The sequence below is a fragment of the Cryptomeria japonica genome, chromosome 10 (assembly GCF_030272615.1).
Source record: "Cryptomeria japonica chromosome 10, Sugi_1.0, whole genome shotgun sequence".
Taxonomy (NCBI): domain Eukaryota; kingdom Viridiplantae; phylum Streptophyta; class Pinopsida; order Cupressales; family Cupressaceae; genus Cryptomeria; species Cryptomeria japonica.
In genome coordinates, this window is record NC_081414.1 from 488,805,723 (window position 1) to 488,827,460 (window position 21,738).

Sequence of the window (21,738 nt, forward strand, 5' to 3'; positions counted from 1 at the left end):
AAATCCAACACAACCATGCACAAGGGAATAAACTACTATATTGGACCTTGTAGCCAACTCAACTTGCCACCTATCATCTTGCTTTGCCACCACAAGCCTGCATTTCTCTACTAAACATGGAGAAATGAAATAATTTGAAGCACCAGAATGAAATAATACTAAGCAATAAACACTACCTATTTCACTTGTGGTCTCAACAACTATGCCCTGATGCTTAGCCTGATGGTTATCATTTGCCGCATATACATGATGAGATCTCCCTGCATCTCCAACTATGGGCTCTAAAGAAATTGGCCTCTAACCAGACATCTACATAGACCTCTAAAGACAATGAGTTGCAATATTCCCCTACTGACCACAAGAGAAAAATCCTCCTCTACTTAACCCTATGCTAATTGGGGGTGCAATTGACTGTTTAACACTACCTCTACTGAGAGAACTATACGTTGGTTGCAAAGGGAAAGGCCACCTATCACATTGTTTGTTGTGATCCCTAATTGACTAAGATGACTGAAATTTAGCACCATGAGCAACATTTTGACTTTGAAAATATTTCCTCCAAAATTGTTGACCACTCTTGGAGGGTGGAGGATAACTCCTAGCATATCCTAACGCCTATGGTTGTGCACCTCTCACAACTAATCCTAAAGCTGGAACACTAACTGTCTACATACTTGGCATACCTCCTAAAGCGAAAGTCAAATTCTCCTCAACCAAGTGTGCCTTATACATAACTACCTCCATGGTCTTGGCTTCAAGACCTGAACACCTCCACTAATATGGTTGTTAAGGCCTCTAAAAAAATGTTTCACCAACATAGCCTCATCATTCCCTATCCTAGTAAATTGCTTAAGATCAAAGAACTTAAAACTCATATTTCTCAACTCTCATATACAACTACCTTAAATCATGAAATTCATCTGCCTTTCTCTACCTCTAATGATCTAACAAGAAGTGAGCACAAAACTGCTCTAGGAACAACTCCCAAGATATTGTCACAATATCCAAATGCAACTTCTTCTCCTCCATGTGCCACCAAGTAGAAGAAAAATCATGAAGATGCATGATAGCGCACCTAGGCTTGGTGTTACTGCTATACGAGTGCATAGAAAAACACCTACCCATATCCAAGAGCCAAGTCTCTACCTCCATACCACTGCTAGAGCCATCAAAAGTGGGAGGTCGAGACCTAAGAAGATATCTCATGTGACCTGCTAAAATTACAATTTATTCTGGAACTACATCAACTCTCCTCTGAGGAAAATGTGAACTCTCTCTCTCTCACCCCTGATACTCAACTCTATCCAAACATCTAGAATGACGAGACTCCTCTAGCTAATTAGCCTCCTGTCCTGGTCCCAATTGACCAAGAAGCTCTTGAAGGATATTAATCAACTACAGAAATGCATCACCACCTTGTTGATCATGTTATTTCTCCTCCTGGCGAGCCTCTTCAGAAACCTCGGGATAAGGATTCCATCGATTACCCATATGACCTCCACATCCACGACCTCTACCTCTATGAGGCATCTTGTCTAACCAAGACACAAATAAACTATAAGATAAAATCTAGGGAAACTAAAGAAAGAAAATAACTAGAAGGGATAACCACATGGCTAACCCAAGCTATAGTGTTGCTACGCAGAATGGGCTCAACATGAAACCATAGTACCCAATTTATGAACACGGGCTTTGATACCAAATGTAATACCCGCCACAATACCATAGAGAAATCAACCAGCTAACTAATAAATAGAGATTTTTTTTTAAAATACTCTAATGCATCACATATGTAACACAAATATACACATAGCATTTATTATAACATCATCTATCATAGGTATAATTGAATCTAACATGATCATGAGAACATAAGTACACAAGTGAAAATAATATCTCATCAACTAATATTCCCTAGGGTATCTCAATGCCATTACTTAATATGAATACGTCAACATCATAGAATGCCATCACTTTCTAACATCTTCATTAACTCTAACATCAATTCTTAACATTTACTCCTTCCTAAATCACAAGGAAACATTCATTTAAATAAGCTATCATGAACCCATTGCATTATAATCTAGTTACCTTCTATTCCCTTTAGATTCATTTTTAAATCACCAATTCCAGTGTTCCTAATTCCTATTCTCTTAACCATTCAAGATACCATATTTCATTACCAAGAACACAACACCAGATGCATAACCATAACCCAGAGATAGCAACATTAAGAGAATATTTTCCACTATGAACAAATACCATAATCATTATCAATGAAGGGTAATCATCTCATTATATGACATATCCTATAAGAGTATCTATTCATCTTCTACAAGATTACAATATCCTTTACATCAAGATAATAATAATAATCACACACTGATATAAATATTAATACCATCCATTAATTTAATTTAATACTTTATAAACTATATGAATCGATTAATTATTAATTTAATAGACACCCGCAACTCCACAAGCCAACCCGGAATGGGTTGAACAACATACCACATGACGCTAAACCATCAACTCAGTCCAAGACACTAATTGATAAGGATATCAACTTAAGTGTAGATTGTGTAGAAGGAACTCATGTCACCTCCGATCAACTTGCCATTCGGATGAAGATAGACTCAGACCTGTGAGACCAGGTGGAGTTGATGTCTAGTACCTACAACCCTGCAACCACCAATGTCCATGAGACAACATATACAATGACATATATCATAAATAATCACACAAGTGAGAGAGAATCACAACATGATATCATGTTCATAACGAGTGGTAAGACATCATCTCTATCATGAATACAATAGTAATGCAATCACAACAGTCATATCATCAACCCATCCAATATAATCATGAAATGGGGTTAGTACTAACAAGATATCATGTCATTATAAGCAATATATTTTATCCATTAATAATGAGTGCATATATATCACCAATTGTAAGTCCATCCATCATATTAATCAAAGATATATCATCATCCACATAATCATGATATATCAAATGTCCATATAAATGTCTAGCATTGTCAATTAGCATCTGAGATATAGATAAAGCCATGATTATCAATCAAAGCATCATCAAAGAGTCTAAATAGGTCTATTGATGCACAACACAAAAGATGAATCAGGGAGGGACACTACACGAGGTCATGAGGTCTGGTCTCCCCCAAGTCACATGGTACTAGAGGGCGTGTCATGCCAACATCACTGGTCACATTAAAAAGTTTTCCTGATGCATTGTAGTTTATAAGGGGGCAATCCAATTCTTGCAGTTTAAAATATATAGATATTTATAAAACAATAGATGAGTATACTTGGTAATACAAGAGCATATCCATACATTTCCTTTATTATTATGAAAATGTATTGGTTGTAGAATTTTCATTTCACTAATTAAGATAATAAAACCACAAATCTTACCTAATTAACCATTACATTAAAAGATGGGGGTAAATTTGTTGCAAATTTCATGTTGATGATTGTGTGGGTTTTCATAGATGTCAACACATGGTTTTGTTGTAGTTGATCCAAAAGATGCGTTCCTAGAATCTTTGGTGATTCGGAAGATGTGCTATGAATGATATTATGTTCATGCATATTGATGGATTTATCTATTGATTAAATATGGTGTTGATCAGTTTTATTCATGAGTACCTTGGTTTCATTCTTATTTCTGTTGTGTTGGGTAGTACTATTTTGGGTCCGAATTAGGTCCAAAATTTGAGGATGAGTATCAACACCTGTGTAGCGTCTAAGTCATGATTTGGGTCTAGAATTTGTAATGGATGTAGCATGTTGATCTGAGCGATGATGTGTGTTGTGGTATGGTCTACTTCTCATTCCTTCCCACCACCAGAATGTTTAGTGTTGACCTATTTTAGAACTCTATACTGGTTGACTTAGAATATTATGCTTCCTGGAGACAGTATATATATGAGGATGATGTGAATAAGGTATTATGACATTTCTGTGGAAGATATGCGAGACTGAAAAAGAAAAATCCAGTTGATGTTGATGTGTGAAGTGTGTATATGGTATTGAGGCATCTGAAACAGACTGGTATTGCATATTGTGTTATAGTGGTGGATTATTTCTTTTCTTTGGCAATGAGCATTTTCTGGGGAGTGAGCCCTCCTGCAATGAGCATTTTGGTAGCGAGCTACCCTTTGTAAAAATCACCTTAACCAATGTTATATATTTAGAACTAGTATTCTCCATGGTTTTTCCTTTTTTGGGTTTTCCATGTCATATCTTGTGTTCTTTGTGTGATGTGTTGTTTGTATATGTTTTCATGTTATATATGATTTAATAAATTATGTTGGTTACTCTATATGTGTGAAAGCATTGAAGAAATTGTTTAAGTTGTCAACTAATTCACCCCCCCTCTTAGTTGCCTGGGTATTCAACAAAATTCAATAGATTTAGCTACAATTCAATTAGGAAAAGGGCTGAAATACTAATTAAATTTACCTATTTGTTGTCTCCCCCTTTTGAGTTAAAATTTGATTTGAATTGTAAATTTTATGGAAAATCAATGGATAAATAAAACAAAATAGTAGTAACAGAGTGTTATAGATGTTAGATAGAGCCATAGACAAAGATCTGAGAAAAAGAATATGATTAGAACCTATTGCTGAAAATTTGGGCTAAATTATCGGGACTAGGGTGGTAGGTCACCCTAGCCCTGTAGATTTCTAATGGGAAAATGGGATTTTTTTTGTATCAAGAAGACACACTAGATCCACTATCGAAAGATCAAGCAAAATTATTGAGATTGGGGTGGTAGGTCACCCTAGTCCTTCACTTTTGGCTCCTTCAAAATCTAAACATGTTTGTCATCATCAATTATGTCGGAAGCTTCGATCACAACTCTTGAATCAATTTCCTACACATAGACACAAAGAAAAGGGGTTGTGGATAGGGGTTTTACTTGGGTCAAACCCCGGTTTAGGAGTTAACCTTGGAATTGAAATGATAATTGTAAATGAAATAGAGTTGAATTGCAACAAGATGCTTTCCTATTGAGAGAAAGGCTAGATCTGCAACTGAGTTCTTGTAACTGAAGTGTATACCTTGATGAATATCGCTTGAATCCTCACACAAGGGTTTTAGGATGTCATGTAGAATGCCTTCATAAAAGTTTGATCATGGATGAAATCTTTGAGTGCTTCAACTTGACTTAACCTCTCCTTCAATGCTTGAGAGATGCTTGATTGCTTTCTCACTTGAACTGAATTTTCTAGAGTGTAATTGAGATCTAGATTGAGGTTCTTAGGTTCCAAATGAGGGGGGTAGGCCTCCTTCTATACCTAATCATTTGTAAATTATTTGAATTTCTAGAGTAGACCGACATAGGACCTAAATTATCACCAACTTGATGTGGTCATTGTGAGGACCGAATTTGGCACCTGATTAGGAGGAATAGAGCGGTTGGCACCATGGTCTTGAGCTAGGGTGCCCTAGTCCTCAGAATCAAGACTTGGATTTGGACAAGAGGTAGAAGGGGAAGTGAAAATGTAGGTTTGTGGAAGGTATTAGTAGAATCAAAGCAGTCATCAAACATTGAAAGACAAAACACCAAGGTGAGGTCTAGGTGAGGATGAAATTGTATGCAAATACAATTTATGACACTACATTTATCCCCCATTTTAGCGAGACTATGAGACTACATCCATACTCATATTAATGTACAAAGTTGTATTGAAAAACTTTCACCAAGATACCAAAGAGACAAGACACGCCAAGCACCTAGAGACTCTAGGATCTTACTTACTCTAATATCAAGATAAAAGGGACAACACATCCAAGGGAAAGAGAACATGACTATACTAACCTAGGAATATTTTCTTACTATGAGTCATGAAAAATAAAATTTTGAAATACCAAAATACAAAGTAAAAGGTTTTACCCCTATGTTAAAGTGATTTTGTACACCTTATCAAAAGCAATATATTTAAGGTAACATACATCCAAAAGACAAGCACATTATCATATTGAGATGCTCCCAAGAAAGGACAAATCAAAGGATAATTGTCACAAAACCTATAGGAAAAAGCACATAAGGGATCCAATAACTCTGGGATCAATAATGCACTTGTGATAAATAATATATATCAAGAATAATTGTATTGAATCGACCTCATCCCCCAAAGGTAGTGGAACTACGAATACAATGGAAGAAGAGCACAAGATATAACAAACAAATGTCTTTTTGAGTCAACATGTAAGAGACCTAAAAATATCTCAACGCTTTGCATCATCCTCAAGTAGAAAATACAAAAACATGTTTATGAACAATAGAACATGTACGATATAACATAGAGATAACATAGAATAATTGAGATACAAATAGAGGAATGTCATAATAGATTCGACCTCTTTATTACCTTGCACCAATGGAGTAACAAGGATCAGCCAAAGAGAAAATAATATAACACAAAAAACATATCAAGTAGCACATCATGAGGGAATCACATTACAAACAAGAAAAGACACAAAAGAGAATCCACAACACGAATGAAGCTAGTCAAGAAAATCATCTGCATCCCAATCTTGCTTAACATCATTTAGGGATGCTAGAAAAGAAGCAAGAGGAGTCACATTGAGCATGATAGATGGAGAGATGGAGCTATTGCAAGTTCCAAACAAGAACCATTCTCTAATGATGAATCACTTTGTCACCAGAAGCTAGGGTTAATGTTTTTGAAAAATGTGAATATAACATGATTAATCTAAACAAGCTCATATATATATCATCAAAATCATTAGGATCAATAGTGTTAGAATGAACTACATTATTATCATAATCCATGTCATCATCTAAATTAATAAAAATAGGATCTCTAACATGAAAAGAAGTTGAACCATCATTTTTCTTGAGAATTTTTAACTTAGGTGATTTGAGTTGAAATTCCTCCCTAGGGTTAGGCAAAGGCTCGAAAAATGGGACCAAGTCAACATTTGGTGTCTTTGAGGAGGAAAGGTTTTGGGAAGAAATATTTTGAGCCTTAGCATGACATCTTTGTCATTGTTCTCTCACACAATGATTCCTTTTAGTTTAAGTCGTTACTTAAGAAAGTTGAGGATCAATTAACATAGGCTTAGTTTCTTTCCTTATAGGGGAATAAATGGAAAAAAACCCAATAGGTTGAGAGATACATGATGCCAAGAACTTTCCTTTATAGGATGTAGGAGGTGGGACTATGGAATAAGGAGGAATAGAAGGAGTAGGAAGAAGACCAGGTCCATTATGAGGAAGAGGAATAAACATGGGTGTAGGGTTTACTCAAGGCCATTACCATCTTATTTCTCTTATTTTGATAATATAGGAAAATAATGTCATTTTGAGGCTTTAAAGGCTCGGGTTGTTTAGGCCAAAAAAAATCAAGAGTAAAATTTTCATACTTTGTTGTGGGCTGGTAAAGGCTATACTTAATCATTATAATAGTGTCATTATGAGGTAATTACAAACATTTATGAATTGTAGAAGGGACAACTTCCATGAAAGAGAGCTAAGGATGTCCCAGCTTCACACGAAATTGATCTCATGTAAGAGTAGTAGAAAAGTTGACATCTAAGAACTTAGTACCAACATCAATAGGAAGAGTAATAAAACCAATCGTAGGACAAGAAAAACCATCATACAACTTAACCATAGCATCAAACTTATCATATGTCACTTAATGCAATTGTTGAGTAAAAGTATGTTCTTCGATAATCATAGTCACTATACATACTAGATCAATGAGAAGTCCTCGTGAGAGTTTATCGTTGATCTTCATAGTAATATATAATGAGCCATCAAATGCAACAATAGTTTCACTAGGATTGAATGTAATGCATAAATCTTTTGTAGGTTTAGGTTTGTCAACGAGGTTCACAACATTACTAGATTCTACACAAAGGTCATTAGGGGAGAAAGAAAGTGGCTCGGTCTCAACAACATTGGTAGAATGAGAAGGCGATGGATTGGTCAATATTTAGAGGTTTTGGTTAGGATTAGCTATGGACTTATTCTCTTTGTCATTCATGCAAGCTATGGATATAACATTGTGTGTAACCTGGAAATATTTCAAGAATGAACCTGCAATATTTTGTTAGTTTCACAATAATACAAACCTAGAGGAAATTCCAAAATTACCAATGAAACATTTAAAAGAGATATACTTCAAATAGAAAACCTCCACTTATTGTCTCATTGTGTCCTATCATCTTTGATCTTGTTGTAGATGTTGCTCTCAGATTGCACTGGTTGTAGCTTCCAAGATGACAAATGATGAATGGACTGATAACTAGATGTTTGATATGCAAGCTAAATGACTGCCCAAAAATACATGAAAATGATTAAACTAAAATGCCAAAGGAACACTATAAATTGCTATAACTCACATGAATGCAAGATAACTCCTAGATGAATTTTAGCTCTAAAATTCTTTGAAAATGTCCTTTTATAGATTTTCATGAGCAAAAACTGCATGTGGCAAAGAAAAATTGTTGAGATTAAATCTTGCAAGATTGATGGCTATGAAGATATCGGTTGGAATGTGAGAGAAAAAGGAGGAAGATGTTCCTCATACACATGCAGGATGGAGGAAAAGGTGGAAGGAGAAGCCAAGTGTCAGAAGGCTCACCTTGACTGGAGTTGAAGACTTGAGAGAATATAGGATGGTTGGAGAAGATTTAGGAATGTTGAGACAAGTGGACTCAACTTCCTTCAAAGATGTAGGGATGTTAGAGAGAATATAGAAGAATTAAAAATGTGTGTATGTACACGTTATTTCATTTAGAAGATGAAAGTTGAAGATAAATATGGCTATTAATAATTGGAAATTAATAATTTGTTTAGCCACAAAATTGTGAGTTGGCAAAATTGAGTGATGTGGAGATGAGGTGAATTGGAAAAGGAAATTAAATAATTGTAAAATTATTTAATTAATGGAGACTGTAGAAGAATTGATAATGGATGATTAAATATTAAATATTTAATAAGATTGCATTAGAAGAATGACTAAATGAATTAAATTAATTAAACTTCTCAATTTAATTATTTAATAGAGGAATTAGCAATTAAAATAAATTAAATAATTAAACTTGTCAATTTACTTATTTAATAGAGAAATTAACATTAAATAAATAATAAATATTTATTTAATTATTCATAGTCAATTTTGAGTGTATACATTTTGCCTCTCTTTGAAATATTGTTGGAACAACATTGTTTCAAAGAAAATCAATTCTCGATATTTTTGCCCCTGTCAATGATAAAATGCCAGTAGTGTGCCCCATCGGAAGATTGATCTTGACATTTTGTAAAATTTTGATTGAGCGATGAATCTCATGATAAAAATGATGAAAAAGGTTTCATTAAAAACCCCCTAGCAATTAAATTTTATTTTTGAAAATAAAAAAATTGCCCCTCAAATTTTAAAAATTAATTACCCCCTTAATAAATCAAAAAGGTAATTATATTAATCTCATTGGGCCCATTTCCACCTCATTTGCAATTTGACTTTTTGAAGAGCGAAAGTAGGAGAGATAGTTGGAGATTTATGTTGAGTTGTCACCATGGTGGTCCCCTACACTAGCCATCGATTCGAGTGAGTGCGGAGATACCAGAGACCGATTGTGTACAGACCCCTGATAGGTATCCTAAATTTGATCTTTGTTTTGAGTTTGTACGATTTTTCCAGATTTTTCGCATGTGAGATTATGTTTTTAAAAAATTTCAATGTTATAACACCTTTTTCATGCATTTGTTTGGGTTTTAAGCGCTTTTACCTATTTTGTTAGAACTTTTTTTTTTTTGCGCTTTCGTCTAAAGTTTTTGTGCATTCATTTTTTTTAGCACATTTGCTCAAGGTTTTCTTGCTTTTGTTGTTTTTGATAGCGCATCCAGATATTATAGCGCATATACTCAATTTTGTCATGCATATGCTAGTTTTAATAGCACATTTACAATATTTTATCATCCATTCACCATATTATGTAGCACATATGTGATATGTGGTGCAAATACCCTATTTTTTTGTGCATATGTTTACTGATTTAGTGCTTTTGCATTTTCTCCTTGTTTGATGAATTGATGATTGTTGATCCTGATTTCGATAAAGATAGATGATTTAAGATTGAATTGATAGATTGATAACCATGATTGATGGTTTTAGATTAGATAGAAGCTCTAAGAGACCAATTTAGTCTCTGGTGAAGAGCTTGATAGGTTAAATAACCAATTTTGATCATGGATTGACATCATGATTCTCTTGATAGATAAGATAGATGAATTGATAAATAATAATTGAGAGACAAATTTGTGTGCTTAAATAGGATAAAATAGATTTTCTCCAGTGTCGTGAGTGGTTTCCTTCTATGCGAATCTTAGTTCCTGAGTTAGATGTGGCTTCTTTGAGACATATCAATGCTTGTGGTTTGAGATAGCTCCTGTATATGCCTGATATCAGGATAAATAGGGAATTGTTGACAACTCTTGCAAAGAGGTGGCATAGAAACCACAACTCCTTCCACCTCCCTACTAGCGAGATCAACATGACCTTGGAGGATGTATATAGGATATTGCGCATTCCGATTGTTGGTGAGCTTGTATAGTATGATCACCATGAGATGGGTGGGACAACAATGTTTAGGACCATTTTTGGTGATGAGACTATCAATGGTCCTAAGATCAAATGGGAGGATATGTTGATGTATAACAACACTCTTCCTTCTATTTTGGTTGAACTAGTTGGAGGATTTATTTGTCCAAACAAGAGATCTTGTGGCTTATCAATTGGATGGGGCCCAATTTTGTTGAGCATGATGCATCATCGGACTAGATATGCATGGGGTGTATGTATGCTAGCTTATTTATACCATTATCTTCACTAGGTTGTATACGATGGTGCATCCAATTTATCATCAAGTGTCACTCTCCTATAGGTATGGTGTTGGGAGCATATTACTATTAGCCGACCAGTTCATGATAGGGTGCGGGGAGATGAACTATCATCCATTTATTTGGGTAAGCTTGAGTATTGGTGATGGGTTTTGGATACCATGGACTTTGTAGTGTGGAGACCATATGTAGATTGCAAGCCATGGATGAATGATAATCAATCATTACCAGTGATCATGCAGACCAGATACTTGATTGGTCGGACCCCTTTTGTGATTGAGAGACAGTTGATTCAGAGAGTTCTTAGGCAGTTCGACAGGCCACAGGGTATGCCACAGGGTGTCGCCTTGTATGCACAAACATACAAGGATAGGCGAGATTGGGGACCTTCTCTCTCCTTTGATGCAACATATGCAGATTTCATTGCCAAACCACTTGTTCCTTATGAGCTAAGACCACATATATTGGATATTGGCACTATTGAGGAGTATGCTAGATACTTGGTTGTTCATCCATTCTCACTCAGGGGATGAGGATGATGATGAGGATGACCCTCGACAGAGGAGGAGGTGATGATGACAAGGTGGTCAAGGAGGGGATGGAGAGGAGGGAGATGATGGCCAAGGTGGGAGGAGAGGTGGTAGGAGAGGCGACAGACCACGTGTTCAGGGTGGACCTTTTGTGCTTAGAGAGCGAGGTCTTCCACCACCTATTAGGGGCAGGGATGCAAGCAGGGGCAGAGGGAAAAGTGGACCATTATTTTCTGGTCCAGGCAGAGGTGGTGGGAGAGATGGAGGCCAAGGGAGTGGCTCATATAGAGGCCGAGGGGGGAGAGAAAGCAGAGGTACACCTCTCAATTTTGGGCAAGTTGGTCCTCATCCAGGTGTGCTAGTAGCTCACGGTAGATTTGATGAGGACTCTGAGGATTCAGAGGATGATGTTCCACTAATCAGGCATCAGCTTACTAGGGTACAACAATTTGATGCCCCAGCAGGTGGACACACAGCAGAGGGACAGGTGGGAGGTGAGGATGAGATGATGTAGTAGGATGTGCCAAAGGCACAAGATGACATAGGTGATTTGAGAGAATAGGTTGCACAACTATAGGAATAGATCCAGGCTCTTACCCTTGAGAGAGACAATGCTAGACATGAGAGGGACACTTCTATTGAGTGATACAGACAAGTAGAGAGCATGATTTAGCATATACAACATGTTGGCTATGGATCCCTCTCTGCAGATATAGTTAGAGAGTTGGTACGCATTGGGAAGGAGGTCTCTCACTGGTGCAGATTATATGAGAGTGTGGTTCCTCCTAGTCAAAGAGTAGGAAGTTATGTGTCTACACAACGACCATCTAGACTGCAGACCAAGAGTGGTGGAGTTATGGGACCACCTCATAGGGACCCTGATCCAAGCATAGGACCATCTAGTGGTGCACAACCCTCTCGATAGAGACATGTTGATTCTAGTGGTAGTGCCACATGATGTATCTTATACTTGATTCTCTTTGATGTTATATCATGGGACTTTATACACTATTGATGTTTTTTTCTCGATATCATTGTATACATGGACATTTATATGTTTTATGATGATATGCAAACATTGATGGACTCTATATGATGTTACTCTATGATTTTTACTTTATTATTCATGCATGATGATGTTGTGATGATTTTATTATGATGATGATTATACATGATCTATATGATGATGATTTATTCTCTACATGCATTGATTATATGGATGATACTTTAATGATATATGCTTTTCATTATGATGTCATGCTTTTATATGTGATGCGTTGATGATTCTATAATGATACTTACAATAAAAAAGATTATAATATTGATGATTCTAATGTGATGTCTTATTGCTATGGTTGTATATGATGATGTAAAATGATATGATGATATGAAATGATGATAGATAAAATGATGTTTATGCAATGCAATACTATTTGTAAATACAAATGTGCCTAATGAATATGATAATGAATCAATGAACTAAATTAAATAAATTAACCTAAATGATTGGATGTAATGAAGCTAATGATTAAACAAAATGAATGCAATGAACCTAAATGATTGATAAAATGAACCTAAATGTATTAAAGTTTTTGTTTGTCCAAGTATACTCAATCATTATTTTGCAATCATTAATCATGAATGATAAGGATGATTATAATGCAAATGATAATGAACACTTAAAAATGAAAAATGTAAATGCAAAGACCTACCTAAATCATATTGTCATCTTTTCTGCATTTTGGAATAGTGCTTCAATTCATCATCGAGATTTTAAAATGTTGTAAGAAAATACAAGCACCTGGGTACAATTACACCATGATGACTTGAGTATCTCTTACATGGATTTTGATTTAGCAAGTTAATAAAATCATCTAGGTATAAGAGACCAAGATGACCTGAGTATTTCTTGCATAACAGTCAAGGATTATCCCCTTCCATATATGACTCGACACGTCCTCAATGATCTTTTGCCGATCATGTCCTTAGACAAGTACATATATTACTAAGAGATAAGCCAAAAACAACATACAAATAAAAAAATAACCATGCCCCGTCATAGTTCCTCTAGTCTCAGACATCTTCAAGTTACATAGGGAACATGATTAATGAAAATCAAGATACAAACATTGAACCATGCATGTCACATGTACATTTTCTTAGTCAAAACAGATATAATCATCTTGATTAATGATTGTTGATATGCATTTCAACTTTCTTGTTGAATCTCCAAAGTTTGAGTTTCATGATTCGATTTTGTCTACATCCTGATTTTGTTTTGCTTTGTTGATTTACCACTTGTCACCTATTTTTCAAAATCCTAATTGTTTTTGGTTTTTTCTAAGTTTTTTTTATGTTTTTTACTTTTCCAAGTTTTCAATGTTGCCCCCAGCTAAGTTCAAGATTTTACCCACAAATAGAAACAAACTTTATTATGGATGTACAACAATGATCAAAACATGGCAAGATAGATACACCTAATTATGTACAAAAGGCTTTATTATGAATGTGTACAGATGTGATGAATGGATGGATGCGAAACAAAAATGCAAACTCATAGATAGAAGAGCTAGCCGACAGATAGCACCTATTTGCCAGGTTTTCACCATCTATTTTTATTGCATTTTTCCCTATATTTGATTTTTGTTTCACTGTTTTTATATTTTGCTCTTTTCTGCTTTTATGGATTTTCTGCTTTTTCACTTTTTTAGATTTTTTGTTACTTCAAACATAGAACTGTTTTAGGTGCATGGTATTGATTGGCTCTTCGAACCATTCAACCTTTGGTGTAGATAACCTATAAGCTCTAGATCCATATGCAGCTACTATGATATAAGAACCCAACTAGTTTGGTTCAAACTTTCCCTTTTTCTCTCTATCTTGTTGGTTGCATGGATTTTCCCTTAGAACAAGATCTCCCAACTGACATACTCTGGGCTTAACTTTGTGATTATAGCTCCTCGCCATCCTTTGTTGATATGCTTTTAAGTGATCTGAAGTATTGTGGCGATGCTCTTGTAGTAATTCCAATTCTCGCAACCTTGATACTCTTCATTCCTCATCTAGAATGAGTCCTTTCAGTGACACACGTAGAGAAGGTATCTCTACTTCAGATGGTAAGATTGCCTCAGATCCAAACACAAGACAATATGGTGTTTCTCTCATTGGTGTATGAATACTAGTGCGATAAGCCCATAAAGAAGAATTCAACTGAACATGCTAGTCCCTACAAGCCTCATTAACTATCTTCTTCAAGATTTTGAGGATTGTTTTATTGGATGCCTCAGCTTGACCATTCCCTTGAGGATAGTATGGTGTTGAGAACCTATGTTGGATTTGGAATCGTTCACATAGTTTTTGCACATCTTGATTTTTAAATGGTCTTCCATTATCAATGATAATAGAGATGGGAATGCCATAGCGACAGATGATATAATTAAGGATAAAAGATGCAATTTTTTTTCCTGTCACTATTGTTAAAGGCACCGCTTCAATCTATTTAGTGAAGTACTCAGTTGCAGTCAAAATAAACTTGTGTCCATTTGAAGATGAAGGATTAATGTTTCCCACCAGGTCCAGGCCCCATTGTGAAAACAGCCATGATCCTGCCAAAGGATGCAATTCTTGTATCGGTCCATGGATAACATTACCATGAATCTAACATTTTTTGCACTTTTTAATGTATTTGAAGGAATCTCTCTCCATAGCGGGCCAATAATACCCCAATGGAATGAGTTTCTTAGCCAACGTAAGACCACTTGAATGTGTGCTACAAATACCTTCATGGACTTCTTTTAGAGTTTTTTCAGATTCTTCACGTTTGAGACACCTTAGGAGAGTGTTATCCAGACCTCGTCTATAAAGGATATCAACAATAATGGTATAACGTGTTGATTGACTAATAAAGTTTCTCTTCTAATTTTTGGATAGGTTTAGAGGAAGGATATTGCTTTTTAAGTACAAATAGGTTTGGCTATATAATGAGGCATCAATTATGAAGATATTGTACAGACAATTTGGACATTATGGGAATCAGGGATGGGATAAAAGATTTATTGCACTAGGAATTCATAACGCTCTTGATTTTCTTGAGTTTGTATAAGAGATGCTATTGTCACCATGGAATCTACTACTTTATTCTCATTCCTTGGAATCTGAACAAATGTGATTTCAGTAAAGTATTTCTTGAACTCTTCAACTAGTTTCTTATAGGGAATCAATTTATCATCCTTGGTCATCATTTATCTGATTGATTATTAGTTGTGAATCTCCATAGACATGTAGCTCTTTGATATTCCATTCAGTATCCATCTTGATCCCAATGATTAGTGCCTCATATTCTACAGTATTGTTTGTACATGGGAAGCACAACCTGTATGACTTAGGAATAGTGTGAACCTAAGGTGTTATGAATAAAATTCATGCACTTGGTCCATGTTGTTTGTAGGAGCCATCAAAGAACAACTCCCAAGCCTTTGTGGTGATAGTGAGAACATTTGCATCAAGGAACTCAATATGTAAGGGTGCATCATCATGTAGGGGCACTTCATCTAGTTGATCTGCAATCACTTGTCCTTTTAAGGCTTTTCGATCAACATACTTAATGTCAAACTCACTTAGCATCATGACCCATTTAGCTAGTCTTCCTATTAATGTTTCCTTGCTAAGTAGATATTTTAGAGGGTCAATCTTTGCAATTAGCTTAACAGAGTGTGTGAGCATATAATGTTGCAACTTTTGGGTTGTGAATACCATTGCCAGGCATGTTTTCTCCACTGTTGTATAGTTTAGCTCATAGCCAACCAAAGTTCTACTGATATAGTATATATATCTTTCTTTTCCTTCATTGTCATGTTGTGCCAGGAGTGCTCCTAATGATACATCTATAGCTAAGATGTAAAAAAATAATGGTTTTCCTTTAATTGGTGATGCTAGCACTGGTGGATTGACCAATTATTCCTTGATTTGCGTGAAGGCTTCCTCACATTTGTCATCCCATATGAATGGAACATTTTTGTGTAACAAATGAGTAAATGGGTGACATCAATCAACTAACTGAGATATAAACCTTCTTATTGATTGCAACCTTCCTTGTAGATAATTCAATTGACTGGTATTCTTTAGAGATTCCATTTCTGTTATAGCTTGTACTTTTGCTAGATCAACTTCTATGCCACGAGCAGATATGATATACCCTAGGAGTTTACCTATTGTAACTCCAAAAGAACACTTTTTTGGGTTCACTCTCAACTTATATTGTTCCAATCCTGTCAAAAATCTTGTCTAAGATCTCCAAATGCTCTTCTCTGTTGTGTGATTTTTCCAGTATATCATCCACATAATCTTCCATGAAGGTGTGCATTACATCATGGAAAATGGTTGTCATAGCTCTCTGATAAGTAGCTCCTACATTTTTGAGCCCAAATGGCATGGCGTTCCAATAAAATGTACCCCAAGGGCACATGAAATTTGTTTTCTCTTGATCCTCAAGGGCTATCTTGGTTTGGTTATACCCCAAGAAGCCATCCATTAAAGAGAACATTTGATGTCTTGTTGTGAGATCTAAAATAATATCAATTCTTGGTAATGGAAAGTCATCCTTTGGGCATGCCGTGTTCAGGTCCCTTAAATATGTGCACACTTTGATACTTTTATCTGGTTTTGATAAAGGCACAATGGTCGACACCAATTCTAGATGTACGACTGGTCGTATGAACCCTACATCCAATAGTTTATTCAAATATGCTTTGACAAGAAGAGGGATATGAGGATGCATCTTTTTGAGTTTTTGTTTAGCTGGTTTAGCTCCTGAAGTGACATTGAGATGATGCATAATGAGATCTATGTCAAGTCCTGGTATATCACTGTATGGCCAAGAAAAGTTGATTTGCCTCTTCTTGAAAAACTTGGTAAAGTCTTGTCTTTCTTGTTATGATAAGGATGATGTAGGATGAAGAATCTTAGGACTCTCTGAATTACCAATATTAACTACCTCTATAGGTTCTATAAAAAGAGTTGATCTCTCTTGAAAATATTCTTGTAGAGTGTCAAATCTTCCATCTTCTGATGCCTCAAGGAGGTTTTCACCATCAGATATGTCCTTTATTTTATCTTTTGATTAATTTAATGTTGCCATAAAATGGTTTTCAACATTATACCTTCTTCTTTGTTTTTTTATTTCACTTTTGTGACTAGAAGATTTGGCACCCTCATGACTACAAGAAAAGTTATTTGATTCACTAGTGGAAGCTCTCTTTGATGTTATAGGTTCAATAGCATTAAGGTATACAGATATGGCATGGGCGTTTAGTCTCAAAGGTTTCAATGGTCATCACATAGTTGTCAAAGTTTTTGAGTATATTAGTCGAGTTAAGTATTTCACTCTCTTCAGGATATGCTCTCTCGATCGCTCTCCAATTAGTTATGGTAAAGTTAGAATTAGTAATTTGTGATTCACCCTCAAGTGGTCTATTTGCTAACATTTATCCCTCAAGCAAATAGATCATATCAACCTGTATATCTTTTGGATAACACACCTTTTCAGAAGTTATCTCAGTATTTGAGTCAATTTCACTACTAGCTTGTAGTCTATATATTTGAGTAGCTTTTGTTGCTTTTCTTGCCATTTCTTTTCTTCTCTCATACTCTACTTCCTCTGGACTGATTATTTCTTTTGTTTGGATTTCCATCAATTCATATTCACTTCTTCCCATATTTGGTACTTGTTGATTAGGAATTGATTCGCATTTTGTTTTTTGATTATTGACTGCTTCTGTTACTTCTTTTTGTTTTCTCTTGTTTTCTTCTTCTTGTTTTCTAGCATGCTCATTCTTTTGTTTGGTGGAAGTTGTTTCCTTCTCTGTAGTAACTTGCTTGTTACCTAAGCTTGTTGTATCTTCATCAGATGGTGAGATTGGATCCCACTCATACTCATTTGAGTCTATTTTAGAATCACTTTCTAGGATTACGCCACTGTATCTGACAGGGATGTTATATGGCGAGAAAAGTTTGATGATAATTGATACAAGTTTTGTCACTTGTTCTAATTCAGGTTTCATACTTTCTTGCACTTTGAATTTGTTTATAAGAAGACTCCTCCCTTTGTATGGCAAGTTCTTCTTGTTATTGTTCATATTCTTCTTCCCTTTGTTTTCTAACTTTTTTTTCAGCTACTTGTTACTGCGTCAATTCTTGTGGTGATTGTTCCCTTTATGTTGTTTTCTTTTTCTATTGATGATATTGATGATCTTGACTTTGTGTAGGTTGAGCCATACCCAATTCCAGATTTGTCATAAGCTTGTTGTGTCTGAGGTTGGATAGGTTATGTGATGCCTTCTTGGTGCTTGCCAATAGGGCCTCTTCCAATATATCTCATTCTTTGCATAATTTTGAACCCATTACCATACTATTATGTGGGAATAGTGAACTCTAAAGTTGTTGCTCTAATATCCTCTTCATCCTTATATACCCAATTAAGAATGTCTTCATCTTCAACTTCTTCTAATAATGTCCCAGCTTTGACAAATGCTTCATCAAATTTCTGAAGATATTTTTGTGGGCTTTGTGAGTATGAACTTGTTGGTTTTCCACACGATTTTGGAGAAACAGTTTAAGTTTGCAAAGAATAATTTCCCATTCCTTCATCATTCAGTTTCATCTTTTTATTAAAACTCTCTAAGATTAACATGAATGATGTCTCTTGAGATGACACAATAGGAGAGAGTGCTTCTCTATTATAAGGTAATGTTGCATCCTGAGCTGGTTTCAAATTGTTGCAATATTGAGTTGAGTATGATGTAATTGCTATCTCTTGTCCATCATAGGGAAATTTTACACATTGATGATAGGTTGATGGAACTTCTTTCATATCATGAATCCATGGTTTGCCTAGAACAATGTTATAGGATAAATCTAAGTCCAAGACTTGACAAACTGTATCCTTTTGAACCGGTCATATTTTGATTGGTAAAACCATGTTTCCTTTGGAAGAACATTATTCTTCATCATAAGCCTTGATTGTTATTCTCTTTCTAGGATCCACTGCATTTTTTGGAAAAACCTAAAGCTTTTACTAAACTCAATGCACAAATATTCAAGTCTTCTCCTCCATCTATGAGAACGCGTTTGACCCGCGTTTTATGAATAAGCACTTCAATGTGGAGCAAACAATTATGAGGATGTTGCAATGATACGTCATCATGTTCTATGAATGATAAGCAATGAGGGGCTATGAGAGGTCCCACCATGTTTTGAAATTGATCAACATCCAAATCTTTAAAGACTATTGTTTCTACTAGAGCCTTTCCCAATATCTCCTTATGCATAGGTGAGATTTTTAGGAGCTCTAGGATTGATATATGTGCGGGTGTTTTCCTCAATTGATCTACTAAGTTATACTTCCTCAAGGTATAGGTTATCTCTTTTGTTATACCTGGAAATGTTACCTTGGCCTTACTCCGAGTAATGGCATGTACCTTTTATGAGGGTATTTTATCCTTAACAAAGATGATGTTAACTAAATTGCCATATGTGTGCACATAATTTACCTTTTCTTTTCCTTTGTCATCTTGTGTATTTGAGGGTCCACCCTTTTCATAGTTAGGGAGTGGAGTTTTGAAGGCTAAATGTGATTCATTTGTTTTGTGGCCATCCACTGTGATAACTTAATTGTCAATTAAATCTTGGATAAGATGGTTTAGCCTTTGACAATCATTAGTTTGATGTCCTTTGTTTCTATGAAAATCACACAAATGGTTGTCATCAGGGATAACTTTAAGAAAGCACCCCCTAGGCAAAACTATAAAACCCTAGCGAATTAGGCGTTATTTTGGGGGGGGGGAATTTTCATATTGATGTCGAAATTTCTTTTCAAAGTAGGGACAAAAATTATTTTATATTGGTGATTTTTTTCTAGGGTACGAAAATTCCATAAAATTCCAGTGAATAATACCTTGTTCTATGGGGAAAATATATATTGTAGGAGGCGAATGTTTTTCATTTAAAGGAACAAATATATAGGTGTATGGGCAAAAAATTTTACTCTGAAGGAAAAATTATTTAAGTGTATTGACGATTTTTATCTACCGTTTGAAAATTATTTAATTTGTTTGGCTAATATTTCGTTATTTATATAAAATTATATATTTTATTGGCAATTTCATGAATTCATTGTTATTAATAGATAAGGCACATCACATCACATCACATTGAGTCTGGAATCTACACGATATATCGATAAGCGTGACCTTTTTGACATGTCACACATACCTAAAATCCATCAATGATTTTAAACCGTTTGATGATCGTAGATCAAGGGTTGAAGTTTTATTTCGGCCTAAATTTCTGAAGAGAACGTAGTTCTCTAGAAAGTGCCCGGAATGGAATTGGATTCAATAGACACGTATCAAATGTCGCAGTCGATAATGTTGGTCATTTAATATATGTCTAGTCACTAACTGCAATTCACTCTATCTCCACAACTTCTAATATGGTATTTGGTACTAGTTTATAGCTATTTCCAATTTCGCACACTAGTGCAATTATGGGAAAGATTTGCAGAGATATACCAAAGATTTTAAAAAAATTAAAGGAATTAATACAGTTAGAGAAGGAATTATTACAACAAGAGCTTCAACTATTTATAGACGATCTCTTCTGCTTTCATCTTCAATTAGCCTTTGGTAGATAAATCATCGGAGCTCACGGTAGTTAAGTTTTGCCTCTGGTTTAGGTCTATAGGCTTAGGCTGTACAATTTGGTATTCTAATTTCTTGAGATGGACACTCCTATCCGCTTGAGAAGAATTTATACGGAGGACCAGAGGGTCTTTTTGGGCTTCGTTAGAGACCCAACCCTCCAATCAATCTGTAAGGAGGTTGGTATGTTCACTAATGAGGTTGTGAGGATGGTGTTGGGAAGAGAGTTTCTGCGTAATGAAAATAAATATCATGTTAACATGGATGTTACATCTTGGTTCTTGGCGTCTCTTCTGGACCTTAGAGGAGACAAGGTGGATATGTTGATGCTTGTAAGAAAGGTGTTTAAAGAAGACTTCCTTGGAGATGACGTTACTATTTTCCTCTTTTCAAAAGTAGGGGTGGGGATCCCTTGGGCAAATGAATTAACCAAGATTCTCCTCCCTGACCAAATAGTGGTCAGGCAACCATTTCTTTTGAACCTGAATGTAGAGCAATTGACACATCATAGGAAATGGGCACAGATTGGTAGGGACTTTCTCCGGAAATGGTTCCTCCTAGATGACTTTCCAGACTATAGTTGGCTTGAAGAATTCTCATAGCTTATAATG